General features: G+C 40.0%; 1 pseudogene; it reads left to right on the top strand.

Annotated features, from left to right (window-relative positions):
• Positions 1-530: 530 nt before the first annotated feature.
• Positions 531-1,241, top strand: LOC116273352 (annotated as a pseudogene).
• Positions 1,242-7,011: the final 5,770 nt, after the last annotated feature.

The following is a 7,011-nucleotide window of genomic DNA, read 5'->3' as shown; positions in this document are numbered from 1 at the left end:
AATTTTCGCAGCATGGGGGAAAAACAGGTGAAGAAAAAACAGGAAGAGCACCATCTTTTATGAGGTATTGATACAAAAGAGAAACAACAAATCTAGGGAGGAGGTAGAAGGTGGAAAGGAATAGAGCTCGGGCGTTTAATCATTAATTATTATTTGCTATGGCCGGGGCACGCAGCTCTGGACAATGTTAACTCTGTCACCTATTTCCGGCTGCTCTTCTACCTGATAGGTTCTAGAACTGGGAGAAAGTATAATTAAAAAGAATGTTCCCAAACTCATTCTGGCATGCATAAAGTAAGTTCATGCACACGCAGGCACAGTAGACACAGGCACATACTCCACACACACACTATCTGTAACCCCAGAGGCAGGGTAGTGTTTTGAGTTTCATACTGATAAGATGAAGGTTGCACCTAGTTTTTGAAAGGGCAGGAAAAATCTCACAAACAGCTAGGGAATTGTGAGTCTTGTGAAAGGGCCCCTTAAAATGGTGAACAATAAACTCAAGGCATGGAGAATTTGGCAAACTCATGTTCATTGTCTTTTCTGTAGAAATTCCTGCAGTGTCTGGCTTTCCCAGATCTTCTGTGGTCTTGGGTGTTCCCAACATTCTCTGTCTAGTGGACAACATCTTTCCTCCTGTCATCAATATCATTCGGGTTTACAATGGATGCTTAGTTCCAGAAGGTATTTCTGAGACAACATTCTACCCTAAGAGTGACCACTCCTTTCTCAAGCTCAGTTACCTCATTTTTCTCCCCTCCACTGATGATTTTTATGATTGCAAGGTGGAGCACTGGGGCCTAGAAGAGTCACTCCTCAAGCACTGGGGAATATTTAAATCCCATCATGGTGTATATATCCTCCAATTCTATCCCAAGTCCACATTGCCTTGCCTTATGACCTTTAGCCCTCATTGCCACAACTTCATTTCCCACAATTGCAAAATTTTGTAATGATCAACTTCACTCGTCTCCCAAAGTCTAGGTGTCTTGTACACTTCCAAATGCACACACCAATTTCCTCATAGACACACAGTATCCGGTGACCCTATCTGTTTCTTTTTTCTCAGAACCTGAGATTCCTACCCCATATGTCAGAGCTGATAGAAACCATTTGGTGTAAACCAAATCTGCACCCTTGGGTTGGCTGCAGGCCTTTTGGGCATTGTGATGGGCACCATCCACATTATCTGAGGTCTACATTCACGTGATGTTTCCAGCCCCCAAATCACCACATGAGTTATGGCCTGGAAACAGGAAGGTGAGGACTCAGACATGTCACACCTGGAACAATGTACCTGGAAGAAGTGAAGCTGGGAGTGGAGGATTCTCATCTTGTATATCTAAATGTGTCTGAAAAAGTTGTGGACAAATTAGAGACTGGGTTGACCTTGAGACAGGAGCATGGAACTCACCAACCTCATGTGACTTTGTGCTTCAGGTAATCAGTCTTTTTATTATTATTTTTCATTTTTACTTTTACTATCATTTTTATTTTTTATTTTTTTATTTTTCTAAATTTTTTTCATCAAAAATTATTTTTCTTTTTTTTTTTAAATTATACGTTAGGTTCTAGGGTACATGTGGACAACATACAGGTTTGTTCCATATGTATACTTGTGCCATGTTGGTGTGCTGCACCCATCAACTTGTCAGCACCCATCAACTCGTCATTTACATCAGGTATAACTCCCAGTGCCATCCCTCCCCACTCTCCCCTCCCCATAATAGGCCCTGCTGTGTGATGTTCCCCTTCCCGAGTCCAGGTGATCTCATTGTTCAATTCTCACCTATGAGTCAGAACATGCGGTGTTTGGTTTTCTGTTCTTGTGATAGTTTGCTGAGAATGATGGTTCCAGCTGCATCCATGTCCTAAAGGACAAACTCATCATTTTATGGCTGCATAGTATTCCATGGTATATATGTGCCATTTCTTAATCCAGTCTGTCACTGAAGTGGACTGTTTGGGTTGATTCAAGTCTTTGCTATTGTGAATAGTGCCACAATGGGCATTTGCATGTGTCTTTTATAGCAGCATGATTTATAATCCTTTGGGTATATGCAGTATTGGGATGGCTGGGTCATATGGTATTTCTAGTTCCTAGATCCTTGAGGAATGCATGCCATACTGTTTTCCACAATGGTTGAACTGGTTTTACAATCCCACCAACAGTGTAAAAGTGTTCCTATTTCTCCACATCCTCTCCTTTCCATTTGTTTCCTGACTTTTAATGATTTATACCATTCTAACTGGTGTGAGATAGTATCTCCTTGTGGTTTTTGATTTTTGCATTTCTCTGATGGCCAGTGATGACGAGCATTTTTTTCGTAATGTCTGTTGGCTGTATGAATGTCTTCTTTTTTGAGAAATGTCTGTTCATATCCTTTGCCCACATTTTTGATGGGGTTGTTTTGTTTTTCTTGTAAATTTGTTTGAGTTCTTTGCGGAGTCACTGGATATTGGCCTTTGTCAGTTGAGTAGATTGCAAAATTTTCTCCCCATTCACAGCAAGGTTGCCTGTTCACTCTGATGGTAGTTTCTTTTGCTGTGCAGAAGCTCTTTAGTTTAATTAGATCCCATTTGTCAATTTTGGCTTTTGCTGCATTGCTTTTTGGTGTTTTAGACATGATCCTTGCCATGCCTATGTCCTGAATGGTACTACCTAGGTTTTCTTCTAGGGTTTTATAGTAATGGAGTCTAACATTTAAGTCTCTAATTGCATCTTGAATTAATTTTGTATGAGGTAAGGAAAAGATCCAGTTTCAGCTTTCTACTTATGGCTAGCCAATTTTCCCAGCACCATTTATTAAATAGGAATCCTTTCCCTAGCTCTTGTTTCTCTCAGGTTTTGTCCAAAGATCAGATGGCTGTGATGTGTATTATTTCTGAGGACTCTGTTTCTATTCCATTGGTCTATATCTCTGTTTTGAATTTACCAGTACTATGCTGTTTTGGTTACTGTAGCCTTGTAATATAGTTTGAAGTCAGGAGCGTGATGCCTCAGCTTTGTTCTTTAGCTTAGGATTGTCTTGACAATGTGGGCTCTTTCTTGGTTCCATATGACTTTGACAGTTTTCCAATTCTGTAGGAAGAAACTCATTGGTAGCTTGATGGGAATGGCATTGAATCTATAATTACCTTGGGCAGTATATGGTCATTTCCACGATATTAGATTCTTCCCTATCATGAGCATGGAATTTGTTTGTATCTTCTTTATTTCCACTGAGCAGTGGTTTTGTAGTTCTCCTTGAAGGGTCGCTACATCCCTTATGGATTTAGTTCCTAGGTATTTTATTCTCTTTGGAAGCAATTGTGAATGATTCATTCATGATTTGAAATATATTTATGTTACTGGTGTATAAGAATGCTTGTGATTTTTGCGTGATTTTGTATCCTGAGACTTTGCTGAAGTGGCTTATCAGCTTCTGAGATTTTGGGCTGAGATGATGGAGTTTCTACAAATATACAATCTTGTCCTCTGCAAACAGGGACAATTTGACTTCTTCTTTTTCTAACTGAATACCTTTTATTTCTTTCTCTTGCCACAGTTGCCTTCTGCCAGAACTTCCAACACTATGTTGAATAGGAGTGGTGAGAGAGGGCATCCTGTCTTTAATGCCAGTTTTCAAAGGGTGGCAGTTTTTGACCATTCAGTATGATATTTGGCTGTGGGTTTGTCATAAATAGCTCTTATTATTTGGAGATATGTTCCATCAATACCGAATTTATCGAGAGTTTTAGCATGAAGGGCTGTTGAATTTTGTCAAAGGCCTTTTCTGCATCTATTGAGATAATCATATTGCTTTTGTCTTTGGTTCTGTTTATATGCTGGATTATGTTTATTGATTTGTGTATGTTGAACCAGCCTTGTATCCCAGAGATGAAGTGCATGATCATGGTAGATAAGCTTTTGATGTGCTGCTGGATTTGGTTTGCCAGTATTTTCTTGAGGATTTTTTGCATCGATGTTCATCAGGGATATTGGTCTAAAATTCTCTTCCTGTTAATGTCTCTGTCAGGTTTAGGTATCAAGGATGATGTTGGCCTCATAAAATGAGTTGGGAGGATTCTCTCTTTTTTTCTATTGATTGGAATAGTTTCAGAAGGAATGGTACCAACTCCTCCTTGTACCTCTTGTAGAATTCGGCTGTGAATCAGGTAGTCCTGGACTTTTTTGGTTGGTAGGCTTCAGTAATTATTGCCTCAATTTCAGAGCCTGCTATTGGTCTGTTCATGGATTCAACTTCTTCCTGGTTTAGTCCTGGGAGAGTGTAAGTGTCAGAAATTATCCATTTCTTCTAGGTTTTCTAGTTTATTTACATAGAGGTGTTTATAGTATTCTCTGATGGTAGTTTGTATTTCTGTGGAGTTGGTGGTGAAGTATCCCCTTTATCATTTTAGTGCCTCTATTTGATTCTTCTCTCTTTTCTTCTTTATTAGTCTTGCTTAGTGGTCTATCAATTTTGTTGATCTTTTCAAAAACCAGCTCCTGGATTCATTGATTTTTGGGAGGGTTTGTGTCTCTATCTCCTTCCAGTTCTGCTCTGATCTTAGTTATTTCTTGCCTTCTGCTGCAGCTTTTGAATGTGTTTACTCTTGCTTCTCTAGTTCTTTTAATTGTGATGTTAGGGTGTCAATTTTAGATCTTTCAGCTTTCTCTTGTGGGAATTTAATGCTATAAATTTCCTCTACACACTTCTTTAAATGTGTCCCAGAGATTCTGGCATGTTGTATCTTTGTTCTCATTGGTTTCCAAGAACATCTGTATTTCTGCCTTCATTTCATTATGTACCCAATAGTCATTTAGGAGCAGGTTGTTCAGTTTCCATGGTTGGTGGTTTTTGATTGAGTTTCTTAGTCCTGAGTTCTAGTTTGATTGCACTGTGGTCTGAGAGACAGTTTGTTATAATTTTCTTTTACATTTGCTGAGGAGTGCTTTGTTTAACCATGTGGTCAATTTTTGGAATAAGTGCAATGTGGTGCTGAGAAAAATGTATATTCTGTTGATTTAGGTGGAGAGTTCGTAGATGTCTAATGGGTTTCTTAGTGCAGAGTTGAGTTCAATTCCTGGATATCATGTTAACTTTCTGTCTCGTTGATCTGTCTAATGTTGACACAGTGGGGTGAAGTCTCCCATTATTATTGTATGGGAGTCTAAGTCTCTTTGTAAGTCTCTCTAAGGACTTGCTTTATGAATCTAGGTGCTCCTGTAGTGGGTGCATATATATTTAGGATAGTTAGCTCTTCCTGTTGAATTGATCCTTTACCATTATGTAATGGCCTTGTCTTTGATCTTTGTTGGTCTAAAGTCTGTTTTAATCAGAGACTGGATTACAGCCCCAGCTTTTTGTTCTCCATTTGCTTGGTAGATCTTCCTCCATCCCTTTATTTTGAGCCTGTGTGGTGTCTCTGCATGTGAGATGGGTCTCCTGAATACAACAAACTGATGGGTCTTGACTCTTTTTTTTTTTTTTTTTTTTTTTTTTTTTTTTTTTTTTGAAGTGAGTCTTACTCTGTCGCCCAGGCTGGAGTGCAGTATGGCGGATCTCAGCTCACTGCAAGCTCCGCCTCGGGTTCACATGTTCTCTGCCTCAGCCTCCGGGTAGCTGGGACCACGGCCCACCACCTGTCCGGCTGTTTTTTGTATTTTTGGCTGAGGCGGGGTTTCACTGTGTTAGCCAGGATGGTCGATCTGACCTGCGTGATCCGCCCGTCTGGGCCTCCCAAAGTGCTGGATTACAGGCTTGAGCCACCCGGCGCCCGGCGGTCTTGACTCTTTATCCAGTTTGCCAGTCTGTGTCTTTTAATTGGACCATTTAGTCCATTTACATTTAAAGTTAATATTGTTATGTGTAGACTTGATCCTGTCATTGCTTGATATTAACTGGTTATTTTTCCTCGTTAGTTGATGCAGTTTCTTCCCTAGCCTAAATGGTCTTTACATTTTGGCATGTTTTTCTGTGCCTGTTGCGGGTGTTCTTTTCCATGTTTAGTGCTTCCTTCCAGGGTCTCCTGTAGGGGCAGACCTGAGTGGTGACAAAATCTCTAAGCATCTGTTTGTCTGTAAAGGATTTTATTTCTCCTTCACTTATGAAACTTAGTTTGGCTGGATATGAAATTCTGGGTTGAAAATTCTTTTCTTTAAGAATGTTGAATATTGGCCCCCACTCTCTTCTGGCTTGTAGAGTTTCTGCCAAGAGATCTGCTGGTAGTCTGATGGGCTTCCATTTGTGGGTAACCCGACCTTTCTCTCTGGCTGCCCTTAAGATTTTTTCCTTCATTTCAACTTTGGTGAATCTGACAATTATGTGTCTTGAAGTTGCTCTTCTCAAGGATTATCTTTGTGGCGTTCTCTATATTTCCTGAATTTGAATGTTGGCCTGCCTTACTAGGTTGGGGAAGTTCTCCTGGATGATATCCTGCAGAGTGTTTTCCAACTTGGTTCCATTTTCCCCCTCACTTTCAGGCACCCCAATCAGACGTAGATTTGGTCTTTTCACATAATCCCGTATTTCTTGGAGGCTTTGTTCATTTCTTTTTCCTCTTTTTTCTCTAGACTTCTCTTCTTGCTTCATTTCATTCATTCCATCTTCAATCGCTGATACTCTTTCTTCCAGTTGATCAAGTCGGTTACTGAAGCTTGTGCATTTGTCACGTAGTTCTCATGTTATGGTTTTCATCTCTATCGGTTCTTTTAAGGACTTCTCTACACTGGTTATTTAAGTTAGCCATTCATCAAATCTTTTTTCAAGGTTTTTAGTTTCTTTGCACTGGGTACGTAGTTCCTCCTTTAGCTCTGAGAAGTTTGATTGACTGAAGCCTTCTCTCAGCTCATCAAAGTCATTCTCCATTCAGATTTGTTCATTGCTGGCGATGAGCTGTGTTCCTTTGGAGGGGAAGATGCGCTCTGATTGTTTGAATTTCCAGCTTTTTCGTATGCTTTTTCCCCATCTTTGTGGTTTTATCTGCCTTTGGTCTTTGATGATGGTGATGTACTGATGGGGTTTT

This window comes from Papio anubis, unplaced genomic scaffold (assembly GCF_008728515.1).
Source record: "Papio anubis isolate 15944 unplaced genomic scaffold, Panubis1.0 scaffold585, whole genome shotgun sequence".
Lineage (NCBI taxonomy): Eukaryota > Metazoa > Chordata > Mammalia > Primates > Cercopithecidae > Papio > Papio anubis.
The sequence above is the reverse complement of the archived record's forward strand: the minus strand, read 5'-3'. Positions and strand labels throughout refer to the sequence as shown.